This window comes from Drosophila grimshawi, unplaced genomic scaffold (genome assembly GCF_018153295.1).
Source record: "Drosophila grimshawi isolate 15287-2541.00 unplaced genomic scaffold, ASM1815329v1 contig_1377, whole genome shotgun sequence".
NCBI classification, from domain to species: domain Eukaryota; kingdom Metazoa; phylum Arthropoda; class Insecta; order Diptera; family Drosophilidae; genus Drosophila; species Drosophila grimshawi.
In genome coordinates this window covers 21,137,161-21,162,571 of record NW_025062900.1, presented here as the reverse complement: position 1 = coordinate 21,162,571, position 25,411 = coordinate 21,137,161, and the positions used below count along the sequence as shown (strand labels likewise).

General features: G+C 33.7%; 1 long non-coding RNA gene across 1 annotated transcript in view; it reads left to right on the top strand.

Annotated features, from left to right (window-relative positions):
- Positions 1 to 25,411, top strand: part of LOC116805738 — an 82,769-nt gene that overhangs the window by 18,050 nt on the left and 39,308 nt on the right. The window contains exon 2 of the long non-coding RNA XR_004365367.1: positions 5,259 to 5,497. This is a non-coding gene — a long non-coding RNA (uncharacterized LOC116805738). The remainder of the gene's footprint in view (positions 1 to 5,258; positions 5,498 to 25,411) is intronic.

The window sequence follows — 25,411 nt, the reverse complement described above, 5'->3', positions numbered from 1 at the left end:
AACTACTTAAATTAATTATATTTTTATATATATTATATAAACAATTATATATATTATTATTTTATTATTATATATTATATTAATTTTTATAGTACGAAATTCATGTTGTTAAACATTTTTTACTGCACACAGAAAAAAAGAAGAAGAGAAGAGAATTTAAATGATGTTGTTAAGATAATAAAGAAGAGCTATTTGTTCATTGATAAGATTTTCAGTTATATTTTATTTAAAAGATATGAGAAAAGTATACGAGTGCTCAGCATTGAGTGTCTAAATATTTGATTAAATTATGCGCTTAAATCAGTTAAGTTGTATCCTTAAAAAGGTTAATTAAAAACTCGCTTTTGTTGATAACACTTTTTCGCTTAAAAAGTTATGGCCATTTCAAATGTTGTCTTATGTGCTGGGCCAAATAAGCTGCGAGCGGATTTTATATGATATATATATACATATATGCACATAGATACACACACACACACATAGATACTCTAAAGTTGACAATGCAGCAGGCGTCGACTGTTTTGTTGTGGTTTAAAGGTTTACGCGTAACTATTAGTTCCAGGCGACTGCTACTACATAATCAACAACTACTTATTAAGATAAGCCCCATTCGAATGTGGAGTGTATGGATCTGGATCTTGGCATGTTTTGTGGATAGTGGTCATTAACACAGCACATCATCAAATAAAATTCACTAGAATTTCACAAAGCCATGTTAATTAAAAGCGCTGCTCGCAGCAGCTGTAGCAGCGTCTTTCTAACTATATCTATATCTATATCCATGTAGCTATATCTATCTCGCTCTCTATCTTTCACTCGGGGCGTCTGCTTTGCAAGCGTCTTTTGCCTTTTTGCGCTTGAGATATTTTCCACAAGTCTGGAAGTTGTTTGTTTTATTGTCGTCGCTTGTCGCTCGTCGCTCGCCGTCGCCTCAAATGTTGTTTGTGGTTTTATTTTTATCAGTGACTGTGGAAAGGAAAAAAAAACTGCATTCAGTCATCGAGTGGCAGGCAAAACGTAAACAAAACGCATTTTGATAGTCGCAGCCAACAATTATTTATGCCTCTCACTCACTCTCTCTCCCTCTTCCTCTCTCTCTCTCACACACGCACGTTTTGTATTTATTTATTGCGTGTAAATTTCAGGAGTAAACAAATAAACGAAAAAAAAAAACAAAATACTTGCTGCTGCTGCCGCTGCTGCGCTTATTTGTATTTCCGTGAGTGGAGCGCATGACGAATTGACCAATTGTTTGATTGTCGTTTGAGTGAAATTTGTTGGAATGCTTTTGCCTTATCTTCTCGTCTCCTCTGCTCTGCTCTGCTCTTTTTGTTTGTTTGGGCTTACATAACGAGCAGACGCAACACACACACACGCACACACACACACAACAAATTAGCAGGCTGAACAAAAAAAAAAAAAAGAAGAGGTAAAACAAGCGCTTAGAACCTGATCATTGAGCATAAGAGAGAGAGAGCATTGAGCATAATTGGTTTGAGAGCGCAATCTCCACTACTCTCCACTATGTGTATTATGCTCAATGAAAGTTCCCGCATGCAAAATTCTCTCTCAGCGCAGCGCAGGGAGAGAGCAGAGTTCGCCGCTTTCTCGCCTGCGCTGAGTCAGCAACTTAAGCCAGTTATGCAACGGCGCGACGACGGCGACGGCGACGCCGACAGCTCAGCCAGCATCGAAGAGAGCGAAAGAAATTAACGTTGTCTGTCTACCTGTGCATGCTGCTGCTGCTGATGCTGCTGCTGAGTCTGTTGCGCTCAAGATTCTGCACATTTTACCGTTAGCTTAATGGCTAAATTACCGTTTAGAAGCGCAAAAGAAGTTTCTGTTGTTGCCATGTCTGTTTCTTCACACACACACACACGCATACATATGTGCGCATGTTGTTGCTGTTGTTGTTGCTGTTGTTGCACATGTTCAGCGAAAATTCTCATGTCGCAACGTAATTGTTGTGTTTCTTATATTTTGCAGACGTGCTTAGATTTTAATTAAATTGAAATTACACTCAATTGCGAGCGCCTCGCAGCGAGTGTCAAAAGTTGCTGCGGCTGGATTGGATTTTGTTGGGGATCAAGTGAAGCATTTGCGATTTATGTGTGTGTGTGTGTGTGTGTGTGTGTTTTGCGGCTGTCTGTGACTCAGTAAATATTACGGTAAATTAATATTGAGATTTGTGTGTGTTAGTAAACAATCAGACATGTATTGGCGCAGTTTGCGCTGCAAAGCCATTTATTATATTTAAGCTTTACATTAAGAAACAGTGTTGCCACACTCGTAAATTAATATTGTACATATTCGCTAGTCATCGTCTTCACATCTATTTTATTTATTCTCCACAAATTGAAGTGTATTTTTGCTTATACTGCAAGACAAATGATGAATTTTAATATGAAGAAGAAAACAAGTTAAACAAATGTAGTAAATATGTGTGGACATATTCTAAATTTAGTTTGTTGCTCAGTTATTTATTTAGCTAACAATTAAAAATCTTTCATTGTGAAATTCAAAGCATTGATTAACTACTTTTTGTACTTTAAGAATTTGAGAAGAATACACGTGAATAAATTAATAATAATAATATAATTAATACAATTATTAACAAATTAACAGCTTTTCAAAACTACTTATTTATTATTGATTTTAATTATTATATTATTATTATTCTCAGCATTCTTGAAATCTTTGTTCACACATTTATATCGATAAATACCTCGATTCCTTAACAGTTTACCGTTGTCAACATGTTTATTACTTGTCAACTGGTAATCCCTTTGATATTCTCAGGCTTGCCACGCCCACTTATTAATAAGGGGGGAGGGAAAGCAACTTATGAGTTCATGTTTTGTTGCAACAGCAAAACAATGCACTTGTTGTGCTTTCTTTAATCAATCAAAAAAATGCAAAGAAAAATAACTACGAAATTCAATTTACGCAGTTCTATAAAAAATATGTTTGTATAAAATGTACAAAGATATGTCAGATATGAGATACATACTTGTGTACATATACTATTTATACTGGATGTATCCATGTGCATATCTGCAAGGCACCCACACAACCCAACAATTATAAACAATGACAGACAACAACAACAACAGCAATAACAACAACAAATGCATTATTATTATCAGCAAAAATAAATGACAAAAGAATGACCAGATAGATAGAGAGAGACAGGGAGAGAGACAGAGAGAGAGAGAGAAAGAGAGAGACGGATTATGCTTCTTGCTTTCGTGCCACGCGTACAGGAAATTATATAAAAACATGTTTTTGCTGCTGGACGAAGGGAGTTGGACGGGGGACGATGAGCGAAGGGTGCACTGCCAAAGGCAGTAACAATGCGAGAGAAGCAAAAACACTGATACAAAAACAAAAACAATAAATGAAAAAATGAAAAGAAAAAAAACCAATGCAGTTGCATTTCTTATGCGTGTCAGTGTGCGTGTGTATGTGTGTGTGTGTTTGTTGTTGTTGTTTGTTTAAAAAGCAAAAACAATAAAGCATTCGCGCTCTTTCTCGCCACTGTGCGAAAAAAATGTACAAAGACAAGAAGAATGCAGCAGCAGAATGTAAAAAAAAAAGCAAGAAGATGAAAAACAAATGAATACAACATAAATGTGTGTGTGTGTGTATGTGTGTGTGTGTGTGTGTGTGTGTGTGTGTGTGTGTGTGTGTGTGCGTGTTCTTTTGGGATGTGGCTGCATTGAGTATACGACACGTTGGCAACAAGGGAAAAAAGCACGCACACACACACACTTACGCACACACACACTTACACACATACAAAGCGAATGCGTTGTCTCACATGCGGATTATGCAGCTGATGAGCTTACGCGAGCGAGAGAGAGCGAGCGGAGAGCGGAGAGCGGATAGCAAGTGCAAAGAAGATAAGGCAAAGAAAAAGCCTCAACGGCAGCTTCTCTCAAGCTCAAAGCACACACAATGCACAATGCGGGGGTCAAATAGGGTTAACATTTGGAGAGTTTTAGTAGTTATCTTTTGATTCATACTCGAAGCACATTTACAGAATCACAGATAAAGAGCTTTTGTGGAAATGTCAGCTCTTAAGCCCTCTTTACATCTTACATAAGTAATTCTTTTATACATATTTGAGAATACAATTTATTTTTTTTAATAATACATCAGATCATTCAGCAGAAATTCAATTATTAAGTTTTACACAACTAAATGGAATTAAATTAATTAAATTTAAAGAATTTAATTTTGAGAAGTGATTTTTTAAATTAAAAAAAGATTATAAATCAAAATTAAAGTTACGGAAAAAATCTAGATTTATGGAATATATTCTTTTTATTCTATTTTTGTTTTTACTTAGTTCATACTGACTAAAAACAAATTAAAATGAAATATTATAAATATAAAATATGAACACTTTAATTAAAAATTAAAAATATAAAGACAAATAAAGACTGAGAACGAATAGTGCTGAAAATTAATCACAAAAATCAAAATCACATTAAATAATACATACAAAATTTGTTGAAAAGTCGTTCAGTAATCGCAGTTTATTTGTTTTTGCTATTATCGGCCTCTTATCGGGCACATTTACTTAACCATTTCGCTTAAGTGAGTCATAGACGAAAAATCACATGGCAACACTCTGCTTGCCAGTACAAAAAATATGATTATGTTGACCACTGTGCTTATTTTTAGCACCGATTTAGTACTAAGCCTTAACCGTTAACCCTTGCTTTGCCGAAAAGCAAAGAAAAACTTGCACTTTGCCAGCGGCAACACATAAATGCCCCAACCTAATGTCTTTGCCCCTTCACAGCCCCCTCTCATCCCTCATCCCTACTCTAGATTGTCGTTGCTTTGCATATAGAGATTCACACTTGGCGCCTTTTACTCATTTCGCTTGGGCTGCTCTCTATTCTGATGGGGTTTATTTTTTTCTTTTTTTTTTTTTGGGTGCGGGACGAGGTGAGGTCGAAGGCGGCTCCGACCCTAAGTGTTTCTTGTAACTTGAGTCTTCAAGTGGCCAGCTGGCATTTGCTTTTGCCAGTTTTTCTTGTTTTCCCGGGGCGAAATGCTCCTCCGACTATGCGTGTGTGTGTGTCTGTGTGTGTGTGTGTGTGTCGAGTGTGGCAACTTGTGTCAAGCCGAACAACGTTTTGTGCGCTCAGCAAAATAAAATAATGCCATAAAACATATTACAAAAGAATTGTAGAAAAATGCTAATAAAAATGCTACTCGCTTCTCTTATTTTTCTATCTTTGCAGTTTGTTTCATTTACGTTCCGTGGCGCGTTTCTTCTGTGTTTCTGTGTGTGTAGCACCAACAGTTGGACTTCAAATCAACGACTACATTAACAACAGCAACAGCAGCAGCAGCAACAACAACAACTGCAACAACAGCAACAACAACAGCAACAGCAACTACAACAACGGGCACATCTAACGCTGCAGCTAACAGATGAGCCCCAACAACAGATGTCAATTGCTGCAGCCGAAAATGCAGGGTAAGTGCTGCAAAGCAAACTTGAGTTGCAATGAGACAAAAGTAGCATTAAGCTGAATGACTACTTCAGAAATTACAATTCACATTCAGTTAACATTTTCTCGAATTTAATTCACTTTAATTCGTGAGGCAAAGAAATTAATTAACTACCAAATACAAACAGTGAATCAAGTCAGGTTTCTCTGCGTTGCTTAAAATAATTTCAAATATTTTAAGTAGCTTAATTTTTAACTATAAAATAATAATAATAATAATAATATTAATAATAATAATAATAATAATAATAATAATAATAATAATAATAATAAGTATGTAACTTATGTAAAAAAATATTGCAATTTAATATTTAATATTTATATGCCTTAAATTAAGCGCTTTATATTTGCCTCACTGAATTGGAAATTTGCATTAAAATATGCACGAATAGTTTTACCTGTTTATTTTCTCGCTTTTTTTTATGAAATTTTTTTTATATTGTACATAGATTTAAATGAATGTTTATTGATTGATTGATAGACTCAGTGTTCGCTAAGATATTTAATTAATATTTAAATATTAATATTAATATTTATTCAAGTTGATTTGTATCATTCATTCAGAAAAATATAACGCACCAATTAATTCTACTTTACTTTTAACTTTTTATTCAACAAATATATTGCATTCAAATTAAATAATGAATTAATTTCTCTGTAAACGATTCTGATATTTTTATATGGCAATGTTGATAAAAGAGTGTTTTGCAACCAGCTGTTAACAATAATTTTCAATGACAATTATTTGTTAATAAGAAAAGCATTCGACATGGGCATAAATCTCTTCAAAAAAATGCTCAAATTGTGATTCTGCTAATTTAAGCATGCCCAAAATTCCACTCGACTACGTCTGGTCTCTCGTTAAGATTCCTTGGCAAACTTGTCAAGATGTCTATAAGGCAGCGGAAAAACACACATCACATGTGACAAAAAAAAAAGAGAATATAACAAAAAAAATACAGATGAGATACACAATTTAGTACCTGCAGTAGCTGTGCAGAAAGAGATGTTTGTAAGTTTAACTGGTCTAGACTAAACAAAAAAGTTAACTGCTTTTGCAGACTGGCACAGATGGATTGAGGGGCGCATGGGCGAGTCATTAGAAGCCTATTGAATATTGCGACATCACGCACAGAAATCAGCAATCATTAATTGCACGTTCTGGTTCTGGTCGTTTAGTACAAAAGTAGCGACAAACTACTCCAGATACAAATGTATCTCAATCGAAGGGGCGACACCTTCTCTTCAGCGAGAGAGAGAGAGAGAGAGAGAGAGAGAGAGAGATTCTCTGCTCGCTATTTTGCTCACAAATATTTTTGCACATATTTCGGCCTTTGATTTATGGCTTCCAAATTGCTTTTGCTGCTTTTGCTTTTGCTTTTTGTGGCAATGCTCATTTTTTTGCTTCTTGTTCTTCTCGCTCGACGACATCGTTTCGCCGCACATAATAATCTCAAGTTTGTTTTGATATTTCGATTCTTTTGTTTTTGTGTGTTCGTCTTTTGATTGAAATTGATTTTATGACTTTTTTATATTAGTTCAACCGAGCGACAAGTAGAAATTTTGCGGCATATTTCATGATTTGATTTGCCCAAAATGTGCCTTGGTTTATGTATACATTTTTTTGCTTATTTACTGCTGATTTTACTGGCTGCGTGGGAGTCTTTCACCTCTCGAGTTTTATTAACGGTTGGAAAATATGACAACTGCAAAACTCTCTACAAATTATGTTAAATGAATTAAACTTGTTGAAAAAATATATTCATTAAATTCAAATATGAGCAGCATTCAGATATCTGTTAAATTAAAATTAAAATATAATAAAATTAAATAAATTAAAATTTAAATATAATTAAATTAAATAAATTAATGCTAAAGTTGAAGACTAAATAATAACAGTTCTCGAAATAAATAAGACAAATTTATTTTCAAGTTTCAATTGGGAATTTAAATAGACAAAAAGAAACTCTTAAAACGAAAATGTATCTGCAAGAATTAATATAACTAAAATTAACTATATTATTAAATATATACTATTATTAAATATATATATTTATTGCCAAGTTTGATGCCTTTCGCAGCTAAACTGATAAGTGTTTCTGTGCCAAAACTGCCTTTGATTTCCATGCGAATTTATTACACTAATCTTGTTATCGATTGAATCAAATAATTATTGAGGTTTTCAAGTTTTGTTATCTTTGATTCGCCCACATATTAAGCACATTGAGCATGATGAAATCGCCCAAAAGAATTGCCAACATTTTATTTCCACTGTGTCTCGAAGCAGGTACAGTTGCCGGCAATGGGTTAATAATAGCAACATTATTTGATTGTAATTTATATAGTATGTGTATTGAGCCCATTTTAAGGTCAAAATTTGGCATTGCATTTTGCCACTTTTGGGCAAGTTGTTTGGGCGGCAATTAGGCAACCGCTTGTAAGCCGCAGCTTGTAACTTAAATTAGTTGCGACAAGTTGGGGCACAAACAGCAAAACATCTGTAAGCCCAAAAGCTAAACTTTTTAGTTTTTTTTTTTTTTGCAGGCAGTGTACAACAATTAAAAGTTTTTAAGTTTGTTGTTGTTGTTGTTGTTGCTTGATTTGACAACGAATTGTTGCAATAGCAATTAAATTGCTTTTTCGCTTTTGTTGTAGGCTCATTTTGAGACGAGCGCAATTAAAATGAGAAACTTTATTTTCATTTTGTTGCCGTTGCTGTTTGTCGCTTGTCGCTTGTCGTTTGTCGTCTGTGTTTTTCTCTGTTGGCCACACTAATTGCGATTGACAAAAGTGAAAGTGCGAGAGCAAAGCGAGCAAAACATTCAAACATTCAAATATTAATAGACTGCTTAGCTGCTAAATAAAAACTTTTTTCTTTTTTTTTTCTTTTTTTTCTTTTTTTTTTCTTTAAAAATATGGCTGAATACGAAGCAATGTCTGTTATTACGTGTATGCAAATACAATGCTAGATCTTGTTGTTGCTACTTAATGGAAAAATAATAAAAAAAAAGAGAGAAAAAAACGGCAAACAAAGCCATGTTTTCTAAGTCCGCACAAAGCCGCTGGTTTGTCTACAACTGATGAGTAATTTACAGGCATTTTTCTATGCCAACATTTTTAGGCTTTGCTTGTTGTTTTTGTTGTCTCTCTTTGGCTGCCGTTGAAATAGTTTCAGTTTCAGTTTCAGTTTCAGTTTTTCAACTTGCCATGAAATATGAAACAACTTTATTTCATTGTCAGTAGGTCTATGGTTGGAAAAACCGGCTGTGGCCGGGCCAAGCCAGGCCCCGAAAAAGCATTGCTAGCTAGAAAAAAAAAAGAAGAAGAAACAACAAACAACAAAAAAAAATGGTAACGAAACGAAACGAAACCAAATGAAAGTGAAAGTAGGCCAAACTCATCAGCGTGGCCGAGAGTCTCGCATACGAGGCTTCACTGTGTATCTTGTGCTTGTAGGCCTAAATCCAAAAAAACGTTTGCACTCGTAACTCTATCTCGACTGCTGTCCCACTCTAACTCTTGGCTCTCTCTCATCTTTGGTTTATTTCACTTTCGTTTTCTGTTGCCGCATCAAAGAAAAGTGAAAATGATGCAGTGAAAATCTTGATTCAGTCATTAAATTTTGTGGCTGCCTGCACCGGGAAAGTGCCATTAAATTCGAATGTGTGCAATGCAAATTGAGCGAATCACTGTTATTTATTATTTACATAACTCGGCCTCTGTCTATTATTAATTGTATTAATGTTTTTTCTTCTTTTTCTTGTTGTTTTTTTGTTGGTTTTTTTTGTTTTTTGCTTATGCAAATCACAACAAACATGCAACAGTCAAATGTATGTATTCATTAGTGGCACACGCACACACAATGAGGCAGCAAATGAGAAACGAGGCATGCTATCTGCAGCAGCTGAGCCGGACCAGGTCTCCGGGCAGGCCAAGTGTCTCTGGGGCAGCTTTAATCAAAAATGATTTAAGCCACATTCATGTGTAACAACAAGCTTGGAAACTTGGCTTACTCAGCGGTCTCTTGAAGGGTCAGCAAAGTGCCCGAACCAAAATAGATATTGGCTGAACTATGACAATGAGAAGCACTGCTCAAAGTACAATTTACCAGAATATGTAACCCTAGACCAAGTCGAATAGAGAGGAAAATTAATTTCCCAGGAAAACTTGTCAGCAACTCGATGCTGGCCTTCATTAATTGAGGAGCTATTGGCTCAGTGGAGATAGAGATAAATCTGCCTGAAACCTACCAATAATAATAATAATAATAATCAAAATAATTATTAATAATAATGTATTTATTTTAAGTCAGTCAGTCAGTCACAGCTAATCAGATATATAATTTAAAAAATTAAAATTAATTTAATTTATTTGAGCTGCAAATTGTGAGTCTCGAATATGCCTTTGGCTAGCAACATCATTTTGAGTAAATTGTCCCATAAATTATAAACCTTTAGCACTTTTTTTTTAACAATAAACAGGAATAATTATTTCTGCAGAGGAGGAAGAAAAGGAGTCTGAAGAAAACACTTCCTGTGCTTTTTTCATGAAAAGATTAGGCACCTTAACAGACTTAGCTCAATTGACATAAGCTGCAAGTCAATTGGGATTGTGTCTGACAAAAAGAGCACAATAAAGGGTAGCACAGCGAGCCAAATTTTATGTATTTCACATACATATATATATATATATATATATATATATATATATATATTATATGTACTCACAAATATATATAACTGAACTAACTGAAAACTGTTGTGCTACAAAAGGCTTTTCACTTGAATATGTTTCATTTGAATTGTTTAGTGACGACTTTTTATAATTTATTTATATTCCAGATTAAGTGATTTTTAATTATTAATCAATCTTTTATATATACTTTCATCAATTTGAAATACTGTTGCGATTTTTATTCGATTTGACTATATTCAAAGAGTTAATCCACCAAAAACAATTATATAATTTTATATTAAAGCCATCTGAATTATTTATTGCCTTTTTTTTAGTAGAGTTCGAAATTTGTTAATTTGCTTAACATAAAAAGAAAATCAGCTACTCTCAAATTACGAGTGGAAAGTGTTAATAATAAAACTAATAAATTTTAAATCTTTAAATCTAAGTTCATACTTAAGCACAGATATCTACATATATATGTAGATATGGTATCGAATTTGCCTTCCTTCTGCTGTTGCATACAATTCCACAACTTCGTCATGCCCTTGCTGTACATTTTGCAATATAAACAGGGTATTTAAAAAACAAAAGCATCTATTATTTTGCGCACTAAGTGCCTGCAAACACATATTTTCCATTTAGCAACAGCCTCGTCGCAAATTTCATATAATTTCTAAAGCAACAACGACAACAACAACAGCAGCAGCAGCAGCAAACAACCGGAGAAACAACAAACAACAAACAACGCCCACGAAAGCTTAACAACGCCCAACAACAACAACAACAGCAACAACAACAAAACCAAATCAGTTTTCCAGAAGAAGAGAGAGACAAAATATATATAAGCCGCTTACATAAGAATCAATGATTGTGGCATGCCTATGATGAATATGGCTTGACATTTATTTATTTTTTATTTTTTATTGTTTTTTTTTTGTTGTTTTTAGTTATGTTTTTGTTTTTGCTCTTTGTTATTTCTCAAGTTGAATTTAAAGTGCGCCCTAATTGGCGTTGGGGGCGTGGTCAAGCCGTGGGCGGTCGCATCAATCAAATGTTGTAAACAGATTTATTTTATTTTTTTTTTATAATGAATGTGTATCTCCCTCTATATATATATATATATATATATATATATATCTATACATATTTGTAACTGTATCTCTGTATATATCTAGCCTGCTTTTAAGCGTCTGATGCTGCTCATTTTCATACTTATTTTTATTTTTATTCTTGTTTATTTTGGACTGCAAATTTTCCAAGTCCCGTCGCACTGACGCCCACAACGCATGGAAAACTTTTCTTTTTTACGACGCTCAACTCTGTTAGATTGTCGTCCCTAATGCACAAGCGCTGTATTTGGCGCAAAAACGAAAAAAAAAAATAGAGAATAAAAATAAATTGATTGCATTTTATTTGTATCCTTATCAGACGCATTTCTCCACACGACTTTGGGTGACCATTAAGCTGTTTGTTGGCTGGTTGGTTGTTGGTTGGTTGTTGGTTGGTTGGTTGGTTGCTTTTGCAGCCAACCCCTCAACAATTTATATGCAGACAGCGCAATTGCAGTTTTGGCGTTTCTTTGGCACCGCTGGCTAAAGAAAACCATCTTCAATTCTGCTGGAAAATTACACACTTTACTCATTCGCTTGTTATTTTATGTTTCTTGTCTCTGTCTGTATTCATTGCAAATTGCTTGCTTTTGCAGCGATTTCATTATTTTGCATTATATGATTTTTTACATATATCTGTAAATGTGCTTAAATTCATACAAATATACAAAAATATTGTTTATTTAATGAATAACAACTTTTTGCTAGAGTAATGTTGTGCATAGCAGGCAGCTTTTGTCCAGCTGGAACAGTAATATATCTTGTGCATGGCAGGCAGCTTGTGTCCGCCTGCCTGTCAGCCTAAGGCGCTCTTAAAACGAACACCAAACAATATGTTTGTCCATATATATATATGAATATATATATATACGCAGGTGGCACAGACCTAATCGCGCCTACATCTTTGCAGACACATACATAGCTTGACAAGTCAATCAGTCGCTAGAACAACAACAACAACAACAACAGCAGCAATCTGATTAAATATGGGAGCCTGCGAACCTGTTGTTTATCACAAACAAAATGTGATATATGATCCCTCAAAGTCGTTATACTTGTTATGTTTGAAGCGAAATACCCTTGGTCAAAGAAAGTGCTCAAGTTTTGATAAAATAACAACATCAATAGTGTATTATCGATAGAAATCGATAAACAATTTTAGTCGCTATATAGCTGAGAATTTAAATACTCTAACAGCTCATCAGCTTGCAAGTTGAAGCAACGAGGGTATCTGCTAGTCGAGCAGCCTTCACGATGACATCCTCATTCTCGTTCCCGTTCCCGTTCCCGCTCATAATCTGTGCCGTTAACAAATCATCGACATTTGTAATGTGAACCCGAGCAGCTGATATACCCGCAGCCATTGACCAGACGCGAGACGAACTGCAGGACGACTTCTAATTACCCGCTCCGAAGTTGAACGCTACGTTCTGGTAGCCCTGGGCTAAGGGCTTTTCAATAATCTTACGTAAAGGCCAATCACACTTGGCGTTCTTCCCACATTCATTAGGCCAGAGCGTAGGAGCCATTAACTATTAGCAATTGGCCTATTTATACGCGAGGCGTTTTTTCGCATTCATAATGAATATTCGTAGTCAAATTTGCTGTTCGCCGTTTGTCTTTAGAATTTTTGATTGCTCTTTTGTCAGTCCAAGTATTAACTATTTACGTTAATTGAATAATGGCCGGTTGTTGTCCGCCTGTTGACACAACCCCATTTCCTATTTATGACAATATACCCAATACTCGATTCATACATATTTTATAAGCCAGCTCGTCGAGTTACGATGGCCTATTCTGCTAAATGATTTTGATAGTTCGAGTCTAAGATAACTATATATCAACATGTATTATTAAAAATCTTGGAAACTTTTGGGAAAACTTTCAACTTCCAATACTGAAAATGCAAATTTTCGATAACGTCTGGTGTTGATTAAAGTGAATGTTAAATTTATTTTTAGTTAATTACCAAGAGAAAACCAGTCAATTTGAACATTTATAATCAGCATGCGACAGCTGTTGATAAAGTGGATCCAATCCATTTTCAACTCTAAGCTAAGCAGGGCTGCTTAAACTGACATGGCAACCCTACTCTGAGTTAGATTAGGTTAGTTTAGGCCACTGTTGTCAAACAAAACCAAGTCACTGAGGTCCACTGACTACTACAACTACTGCGATAGTATTTTATAAAAACGAGAACGACTCGACAAAAATTTATATATATATAATATACAAAAAAAAAGTATTATAAAATTTCATCTAGTTTTTTATATGTTTAACAATGCATTTTAAAATCAGCTATTGAATTTGACAACTTAAATCTTATCTAAATTTAAACTAATTAAAATTTCCCTGTGACGTTGACTTAATTATTTAAAATAGTTTTCCAACTGAATAGTAACTAAAGTACAGGGCATGCTCAAGTCTGTAACGCTCAACTGGAGCACTTTTACCATTTATTTCGAGATAATTTAGATTTTCAGCTTGTCAGAATCTTGAGACAGCACCCTCACCATTTTTCCGGTCGCAATAAGTAATAATAATCGTTCTGGTTCTGGTTCTGGTTCCATTCTTTGCAATGGTGCTGGGCCCATTTTCAAGGTCTTTTGTAGCTCGTTTACAATTTTTGGTGTTGTGCTCTTTTGATTCATTCATTACAGCCTCAAAAGTTGCTGTTGCTGTTGCTTAATTACCCCATCAACATCATATTTTGCTTGTTTCGCCTGGCATTCATTTGCTGCGAGTACTCGGCGCTGCCTGCTGACTTGACTACCTCAATAACAAGACTTCACCTTCGACGCACATTTTTGCAAATCAAGTTTAAAATCAAAAGCCCAAAAACAACAAGTGCGAGAGTGCTCGACCACCAGCTACCCTGTAAAAAAACAAACAACCAAACTGAAAAGATTTAAACCCAAAAAAGATGAGTTTATTTTTTATTTTTGTTTGTTATTTAAAAATAAATTCTGTTAATTTTACAGGGTATAGTTAAACGAAAATCTTTACAATTTTTGTAGGCTTGATTCCTTTATTTTATTTTTATTTTTTGTTTATTTTTCCTATTCAGTGTTTTTGTGGATTTTGGTTTTAGTTTTCGCAGTTGGTGTTTCGCTTCTATGCGCCGCATATTTTTTGCTACGTTTGATGTCTATAAATGTTGGTTAAGGTTGGTTTAACTTTGAAATCAAGTTTAGAGCGACAGAGAGACACACAGCGCAGAGCATGGCTCTTAGCTTAGTGGTGGCTATTAAGTTGTATAGTGAATAGTCGGGTTGCTAGGCTAGTCGCCTTCTCAGGGTGGCCCAACTAGATTGACTCGGTGTAATTTAATGCCTTTGTCTTTATGCTTTGTATCCGCAAGTGCGCTGGCAAATGGCTTTCAGTGTTCCTCAGTGTTTTATGGCCAAGTTTGTTGTTTGTTGTTGTTAGTTTTTTCGCTTCTCTCATATTCAGTATCACTCTGATGGGCATTAGACACGGTCTGATTATTTGATAAATTCATAGATATGTGACGGTATTAAAATAATGGCAAATTATGCTCAACTGCATCGCATTGCATTTAACTCTGCGTGTTTTTCTTTATTTATTTTTTATTTTTTGGTTTTAATGTTACAAAACTGTGTGTGCTAATTGGGATGTTGGTTGTTGTGTCCGATGTCATCAAGAATATTATTATTTTTTTAATGGGCTGCTTTTGTAGTATGATAAATTTGTTATTTGAGTTTGGCAATTGAAATTCTCCTTTTTTTATATATGAAAAATGTTAAAGATTTCTGTTTTTTTCAATATCTTAAAACAAAAACTCCCACAGCAAATAAGATGATTAAAAATAAAAACAAAATTTTGAAATACTATTCATATAGTAAGTAAAAACTCTGAGAATCATTTATTTTATTAAATTAAAAAATATTAATGACATTTACATGCTCTCAAAGAATTGCTGTATTTACTCATTTTTTACATACTTTTTTCTATTGTTTGTTTCAAAGAGAAATCAAATATTATTACACTTTCCCTCCCTTTTTTTTGTGCCAAATTATCCGACTTGGCTGCGATATTTTCTTTTGTTTATATAAATATTATATTTAATTTATGCTGTTTATATTTATGTTAGTATTTTTCTAAATCGACTGATATTGGTCGACAATAAATAAATATAATTTGTGGAGTTTTAGTGCATTGCAAATACAATCAATGAGTGTGGCTTGCGGCAGATTGGTTGGCCGGGTTGTCATTGTGCAAACTTTGTTTAATGGCGCATTACTCATTTATTGCCTCTGCAGTTTGAAACAATGAGTGTGGGGACGGGAGTACGGAGAGCCTCAGGATTCAGTATGCGTATAAAATTCCACTGTTTGCGAGTGAGTAATAATGCCAAAGGCAAATCGCATGCCTTTTGCCAGCCAAGCGACAATCAGCAACCGGCAATAAAGAAAAAAGAAGAAAAGAAAAAAAAGCACTGAAAATCATATAAAGAAAAGAAATAATAATAATTTTCGCCTTGGGGTAGGTCATGCTCGTTGCTTGCTGCTGCTGCTGCTCTTGTTGTTGTTGTTGTATGTTGCACATTCTTTACAGAACTCGAGTTGTGTGCGCTTCTTTCTCCCTCCTTTGTCTGGGTCTGGGTCCATGCGTAATAAAAGCTACGAGATATCTGGCACAATGATACATGCCAGTTATACACAACACACACACATACACACACACACACACACACACATACTGTGTACACTTTGTATATAGTTTTTGTTGCATGAGGACTGTGTCTGGCCCATCAACTCATCTGTCGCTTCGTTTTATGTCTCGTCAGCGCCGTCTACAGACTTTTCGGTATGCATCAGCCTCAGCCTCAGCCTCAGCTTCAGCTTCAAATTGAGGTCTGGAGTGGTTGGATGGATGGATGGATGGCTGGATAGATTGTTGCCGTCAATAGCGTCCAGTGCACATTTCATTTTCATTTCGAAAGAATGTCTGGCAGAGGAATTGAAGAGCAAATCCATTTATAATTAGTTTATGTTGTTTAACTTTCACCTATTTAATTGGCATTTGTATTCGATTTGCGTCTTAATTATGCAAAATGGCAAATAGGTCATTAATTAAAACACTTTTTGTAGCTGCAGCAATTATTATTAAATATATTTATTTGCAGTCAGCCCAGTCAACTCCTGCCACAATTGCATATGTTTTTCCAGCATTAACATTTTGTCTCCCCTTGAAATGTTGCCAACTAAAAAAGCTTATTAATTTGTGCGAATTTTCGTTGTTTATTGTCATCTAGATTATATTCATTTGAATTCATTGAATCACTTATCGAATTGTCGTAGTTGACAGCATTGCCAATTGAACTGGAACTTGCCCATTGACAGGCGTTGACAAAGCAAAAAATTAATCAAATATTTTAAATAATAATGTGAAATGTAAAAAAACCTATACAAATAAGTATTTAGTGGGATATTTCAATTCTTGATTTTGTAATTTCACAGCCAGAGTTTGTGGCTTTAAATAATCAATTACACATTAAAAAATAAATATCAAAACTTTTGTTACTGTGTAATTAGGACGACCTTGTTTAATAGAACCACAAATCGTCGATCGATCGATCGATCGTTGAAAGCAAACTAAGCATTCAAAAGTCACATGACTCACTCATTATTTTTGTGAGGCCTTCCAAGTCAGTTTGCAATTAACAGAAACAAAAGGCTTACAAATTGATTGGACTTATTTTTAATTAAAAATCATAACAACTAATCCAAGAACCTTAACACAATCAAATTATTATTATTCTAGTTTTTTTTATTTTGATCGCCATTTAAATTAATTGCTGCAATTTCCGCACATAAAAAAAAAATAATAATAAAAAAAACGATGGCCGTGATTTTTTTTTGTTTACAACTTCTTTTTTTCATTTGATTATTTTTTTAAGAGCTGTGACTCATTAAAATAGGCGGATTATTTATTGGCCTTTTGAATGTCAGGCACTGTGGCTAATGCAGTTCTGACCACTATTTTCCATCTATGCCCGATAATTAAAACTAGCTTTGCAAATATATATAAAATTGTTTTTAATGTGTATTTTTTATGTGGCTTCTTCAATACCTTTGGCAATTATCACTTTTCAAAGATTATAAATTATGTCTCGAAAATCTCTATAAAATCAATTACATAAAATATATTTTTTCTTATTTCAAATTACAGCATATCTTTGAGTTAATCAGAGCCTGTTTTGTTGTCAGTTTTGGGCGTGGCAAGCGCTGCCAAATTGCTGGCCATTGTTCAGCTTGTTCTTGTTGAAGAGCATGTGCTCTGCTGCTGCTGTTGCTGTTGCAGTTGCAGTTGCCTTCGGCTGCAGTCAGTCCAACTGCAAAACTGCACAACTTTTACACATTTATTTGCTTCTCCCTCCATACATTATGTTCACTGTGTGTGTGCGTGTGTGTGTGTGTGTGTGTGTGTGTGTATGTGAGCTTTTACCCCCTCTGCTGGCATTTTCATTTTAATTTTCCTCGCTGCACTGTTTGCAGCTGTTTTGTGTCTTTCACTTGTGCGAAAATTTAATGAAAATGCTTCGCTGCTTTCCTCCATTCCTTCCTCCGTCCCTCCATCTCCCTCTGTCCGTCCGCCCGCCCGTCCGTCCGTCCGTCCACTGCTGCTTTTTCTTTTGGGGCGTGGGCGTTGCTTGTTTTTATTGCAATTAAACATGCAATTTGGGGCCAGCCATAATGCAAAGGTGCAGTCCTACTTATGTGTAATCAACAGATAGCATATGTATATATATATATATATATATATATATATGTATACCTTATATGCTTGTGCAAATATGTATCCATAAGATACTCACATGCACAATTACCCAGACAAATAAATGAGTCAGTCATTTGACTTTCTTTGTGTTGCCTCAAAGTATATATATATATATATATATGCTCAAAGTGTCAGATCAGCCATATACATATATATACACACTACATATATGTAAGTGCATCGAGCATTTTATTGATAATATTCATTTCATTTAATATATGAAACTTATGGATATTTTATATGGTAATTAAATTACATATCGAAAAAAGCAACAACTTATTTGTTTAGTCATCATTTTTTACTATTTTTATATTTTTATTTAGAGTATGGAGTTTAATTAATCTTTGAATAATAGGGAATTAAAATTAGTAATTTATAGAAATAATTATTTTATTTTTGCATATAAGTAAAATATACAGATAAATTCTCAATCAACGAATGAATGCATTACTTAATAATTACTTCTAAGTAATTATTTGTAATTATTTATTTATAAATTATAGAATATACAGTTGTTTAATTTAAAACAATATTTTTAATTACTTCTAAGTAATTATTTGTAATTATTAATTTTGTTAAACTTGGGTTCCAATAAATGATAGAATATACAGTTGTTTAATTTAAAACAATATTTTTAATTACTTCTAAGTAATTATTTGTAATTATTTGTAATTATTTATTTGGTTTGTACATTTATAAATTAAATTTAATTTATATTATTTGTGGGATCCTCTAAATTATAGAATACACAGTTGTTTAATTTAAAACAATGTTTTTAATTACTTCTAAATTATTATTTGTAATTATTTATTTGGTTTGTTAAATTAATAAATTAAATTAAGTTTATATTGTTTGTGGGTTCCTCTGAATTATAGAATACACAGATGGTTAATTGAAAAGAATACTTTAAATTTACTTTAAGTCACTTTCTGAAATATATATATTTTTACAATAATCGTAGTTTGTAAGAAGTTTGTCATTAAATGAAAACATTGATATCAAAATGACAAAGAAGCGATAAATAGATTGTCAAAGTTTCTGGCCAAATTTGTGCAAAGCGTTTCTTTTCTTGCTGCTCTGAAAGCATTCTTGATGAAATGGCTTTTTATATGATTTATGATTGTATTGGAAAGATTACAACAGACGCCAAACAAACTGCCTCTGCTGCAGCTGGCTCTGCTGCTGCTGCTGCTGGTTCTGCTGCTGCTGCTGCTGCTGATGACGACAACAGCTGCAATTTAGAAATTAAATTTGCCATGCAACATTAAATGCAGTAAAACAAATGAAAAATAAAAGGAGTGAAACAAGTGAAACAACACGCTGTGATTCACAAGAGAACTGCAGACATCAAATCCCTCTCTTCCCCCGCCCCCAGCCCTTGCACACGCTCCTGCTCTGATGATGACTTTCCGGCAACTGGAGAGAGGAGTAGGAGGAGGACTCCTGTGCCTGTGCCGGTGCCGGTGCCTGTGCTCGAGTCTCCATGACGCGACACATGTTGTCGCTCTAGTTGTGCTTTTGCTGTTGCTTGTGTTTGTTTTCTGCTAATATCCGGCAGATACTTTTGCCCTCGCTAGTAACTCATTATCTGGCGCAAAGTATCTGTATCTGGCAAGTGCTGTCAGACCAGACCCGCCTGCACTTTGTATCTGTATCGGTATCTCTAAAATGCGAGCCGAATTCGAGATGCGTTTTTCGTTGATCATCTGCTTTTCCTTTTCCTTTTCTTTTTCCTTTTCTTTTCTTTTTTATATTTTTTAAGTGCAATAAACTGCAAAGCGAAGTCATTAACCTCTTTTATAAACATGAAAATAAATAAATTAAATACAAATATTAAACTATTACAAAATTATTAAATATCTTGAGCTGATTGAATTAGAATTGTTATTAATATACATCTAAATATAGCTCAGATTAAGCTAAGAATAAATTGTTAGAAAGCTCTGTAAAATTAAAAATTAGTTATTAAGAATCGTTTATAATTAAAAGTATATTATTTGAATTTGAACAAACAAAAACTTTAAAATAAATAAATAAATAAATACATTTTTAAACATTTTTACGCATCAGCATAGGAATTGGAGAAAGGCTCAAAATTATACCAAATTTAATATAAACTTGTATGGCGCTGATAAGTTGACGAAAGACAGTAGAATTATTAATTCAAATTAGTTAATATTTTTATTAAAATATTCGTAAATATTTATGTTAATTTCATTTATGCTTATATCCAATAACTGCTTTCTGTAGTATACTTTTAAGAAATATCTGCTTTGATTTGAATTTTTTATTCAATTTTAAAAGACTCTAGAAAAATGTACAAAATACTCTAAAATAAAATTATAATTATAGTTCATGCATAATAATAATAATAATAATAATAATAATAATAATAATAATAATAATAATAATAATAATAATAATAACTTCAAAGGATATTCAAAAACGTTTAGAGAAAATCAAGTCGATTTAAGAGCAAATTCTACGTCGAAAGCAAAGAAAGCGCATTAATTACATAAAATAATAATAAATAAATAATGATTTAAGATTTTATGAAATCAACTTGATGAAAATCAATTCGATTTATTTATTTATTCTAGAGTTTTCCATAAGAATATTCATGATTCATCACAGGATTTGTAGCTGAATTGTGTTGTAATCTGCAATGGCTGCTTTCAAAATGCAATATTGATTAATTGATTGCGTTGCAAATAGGTGTTTTTCGCAACAATATTCAGTGTAAAGTCGTTTGCTTATCTAAGACACCGTTGCAAAATCATTTTTTGTATTACGACGCATTTTTATATTCTCACCTCATCGCAGCTGAACGCGACTCGCAACCTGTTTATGATGGCGCATATCGAAATGGTTTTGTTTTTGTCTGTTGTTTTCACCCGAAGACCAGTAGAAATTACCATTTAATATCTGGCCATATACTATATCTATATATACACATACATATATATATATATATATATATATATGCATATACTAATTACGTTAGCGATTCAGCGAAACTTTCCTGACCAGACAGTTTCTTGGGTGTGTTCGTATTCGGATAATTACTGGACTTGAAACTACCTTTAAAATGTCTCACAGACTTAGAATGCAATTGGCAGTTGGATGAGGGGGGAGAGGGTGGCAGGGGGGAGTTGGTCGTACTGGGTGTTATTGCTAAACAAACTAGCAAATCAAATGAAAAGCGTCGTGTAAATCTGTCGCATTAGCAAAACATCATGTTTCACTAGAAATGACACGCACTGTAAAAATATGCTAACTAAGAAGGCTGCCTGCCTCATCCCCCACCCCCATCCACTTGTTGTTGACTGACGCGCCGAGGGGGTGGGACTGGGGCTGGGGGTGGGGAGTACTGGCAATGCAGCGGAGGCGATCTCATGGCAACATCGAGAGACAAACAAGTGTTGCGAGTACGAAGCCAAAGCAAGGACATCATCAAATTGACACTGCTCCATTGCCCACGCCAGTCGCACAGTGGTGCAACACACTCCCAACATGAATTGAAAAATAAATAAAAAATATGAAGCAATTTTTGAATTTTCTGTGATTAATTTTTCTTTTAATCAACAATACAAAATACGTGTTATAAATATTGTTTTAGATGGTTTCCTCCCCGGGTTTATTTAGAGGCATAATCTCTGTATAATAATAGGCAAATTAATAGATTAATAATAACAATTTTACTTAAAATCATTGAAGGATTCTTTTCAATTTAATGGTGTGACAATGCTAATATTAATAAATTATATTTCTATATTTATAATTATATTTATACAAAGTTATTGCAAAAATATTCAATTGAGTTTATCAAGTATTATTATTAAAGAATTTATCACTTAAATTCGCTTTGGGCAATTATTATTATTATTATTATTATTATTATTATTATTATTATTATTATTATTATTATTATTATTATTATTATTATTATTATTATTATTATTATAATTATTATAATTATTATAATTATTATTATTATTATTATTATTATTATTATTATTATTTTTATTATTATTATTAATATTATTATTATTATTATTATTATTATTATTATTATTATTATTATTATTATTATTATTATTGTTATTATTATTATTATTAAAGTTTTACATCCCTACAACTTTAAGCAGGCAAGGCTAACATATTTTTAAACATTTAACTTAATTTTGATTCTTTTCGCAGCACTGTGCACTTTTAGCCCACTGTGCGGCGGACACTTGTAGACTTTGTTATGGTCGTTATTGTTGTTTGTTGTTGTTGTTGCTGTTGTTGTTGTTGTGTATTGGTTGGGTACACAACATGTTGAGCCCGAACCTTAATTTATGCCACTCGCTGTCGCCAGTGCGCCCCCCCCCCCCCTCCTCCGCCACCGCCGCCCACTACTCCCCCTTTCAAGCGTGCTCGTCTGTGTGTGCAAAAGGATTTTTGGGTCTCACCTTTTGCCTTGTGCAGTTGTTGACAGGCTGCTGTTCCACTTGTTGTTTGCCATTTCGCTTTATTGTCACTTTATTTTTCTATGCATACTTATCTATATATCTATATATATATACAAATATATATATATGTATTTTTATAGCAATTTTCCACTCTTCCTCTCGTTATTTCCATTAGCTTTTTATGCAGCGCCGCTCTTTATGATCATTTTCTATGGCTTATTGTGTTTGATTACACGTGCTGAGCTGCGAGACCAAAGCATCAACAACAACAACAACAACAGCAGCAAGAGTCACACACAACAAACAACAATTACAACAAACAACAATTACAACAACAACAACAACAAGTTGGTCTCGCCATTTGATGGTTTCTCTTTGTGCTTTGTGTTGGTTGAGAGAGTTTCGCTTTTTATTTGTAAGCATTTTTACTCGGGCAGGTTTCCTTTTATTTAGCTCAGCTGTAAGAAATCATTTCTTGTTTTGTTTTTAAATTATTTATTTTTTATTTTTATAACAAGTATCATAAAACTGTACAAGTATATCTAATTGTCGCCAGTTCTCGACTAACTCAAATGCTTAAAAATATCTTAATTTTTATGTTTATTTTTCAATCAAAAATTATTAACGTTTTACTACTTTATTTATTTGCAGGTATGTATTCGATGACATTGGATTGTACTTATTCTGAAACTAGGCGTAAGTTTTCCCCAGCAAATAAATACTTTATTACAGCAATCATTAAATATTAATAGAGTTGTAAATCAAATCTAATTTTTTTTATGAAAAGATTTTAGAAGATAATTCGACAATACTTTAATAAATTTAAGTTTAATTTTCATTCCATATCTACTTCATATTTAAATCATCTTTTAATAAATTCAATTATTAGTCTAATAAAAAAATAATAAATAATAGTAATTAAATAAAAAAAGTGTCTTAGCAGATATGTTGACAATATTTGGATGAATAGAATTTTAGTTTTATTCGGATTTCAACCTCATATTTAAATAATCCTGTATTTAATTCATAAGTCTAAAAAAGAATTTTGATTTTATTTTCTATTGTTGAATTGTGGGAATTAAAAAAAAACCGGAAAGAAGCTTGTGGATGACATTTCCACAATAAAAGTTTAATTTTAATTCGATATCGAATTTATAATCAAATCATCTTGCATTCTATCAAAAAACCGGAAACATTATTTTGCATTTGTTTTCTAAGAAGAGGAAGGAATATTTTAGAGGGAAGAATGGAAATTTTATTTACATCCGATATCTACTCTATATATCGAATGCCTGAAATTGAATTGAATTCGTTTCCAATTCTTAACTAGAATGCAAATGTAAAATGAAAAACAAAAAGAGGAAATTTCCGTTAACCGTTATGCAAATGATATGAGTAAGAGTGTCATGTGGATTATATGGTAAACTGCTTAGAAATGCTGGAGAACTTTTGTAGACAGCAACATGCTGGCAAACTAGTTGCGGACAACAGTTGTCAGCATTTCAGTTTTACATGCAGTTGGAGCAGTTGGCAACTTCTTGCGTTGTTATCAAGCTATAAATCTAATATGGCATTTCCGTTTTTCATTAAATTATTGCCAACAAAAAAAAGTCATTCTTTTGTTGTTGTCGTTGTTGTTGTTGTTGTTCCTTTCTTTAGCTGTTAGCCACGACGTCGTTTATTAAAAAACTTGCTCTTGTCCAATGCAAAATCCAAAACAACAACAACAACAACAACAAAAAGAGCGATCGACATTATTTGTATTTGCTGTGGATTTATGGCAGCGTTTGGGATATCAAGAAACTTTTTTAACTATACGTAGTACAAAAAGTACGCAACACACACACACACACACACATCTCTCTATCTCTCCCATGCACATACACACACACACACAGGCAATGGCACTTCGCTCCACTCGACGCCTTTTGCTTACGTTACGTACATTTTGCGAACAGTGCGAAGCGGAGGAGAGCAAACGAACAAACGAGCGAGCGAGCGAGCGAGCAAGAGAGCGAGCGGCTGTCTCTGTTCCAAATGCCACCACGTTCCGCAAGAGCGTAAGAACATTTCTTGGCGCTTTTGGTGCCGACTACGAAAACTGCGACGCAATTGTGGCGCTGAACTGTACAGTGGAGGACATTGACATTTTGCATTTTCGTTTCGTTAGCATTTTTCGTTCGTATCGTACCCCAACCGAACCAAACCAAACCAAACCAAGCCAAAGAGAGCGGCGGCCACAGCACACACAACGAGTTGAAAAAGAAACAACTTTTAGCCACTGCTATGCTTCCTATGCTTGTTGTTGTTGTTGTTGCCGTTGCTGTTATTGCTTACGTTATTACGCTATTGGAGCTCATTAAAGTTGTGATAATGTCCGATGGGCTCTCATCATGTTTTTCATGTTCTCACTTCAGCCAACCAATTCTGGCAAATTCTTCCAGTGCTTAAAGCTAATCCTGAGCAAAAGACCGTTATTTGGTGTTTAAGACACATTTAAAAAAAAATCGACAGCAATTCAAAAGAATTTCACTGCATTTCCAGCATTCATTTTATTAGTTCAATTTTTATTAATTTTTCTTTTTGGGGTCAAATATGCCGTTCAATTGCCGAGTGTGAAAATAAAACACACACAAACACCACAAAACACATAAATTTTATCAAATTATATATTGAACTACTTTTGTTTTCTCGTTTTCTCGTTTTTTCTTTCTTTTTGTACCCTTCGCTCATCTTTAATTAAAATGCTCGCTTTTGAGAAATTCTTGTGGGATTCTTCTACGATTTGATTGCCATATTGAAAGATTTATGCACAAATTGTGCGCTCGTAAGTGCT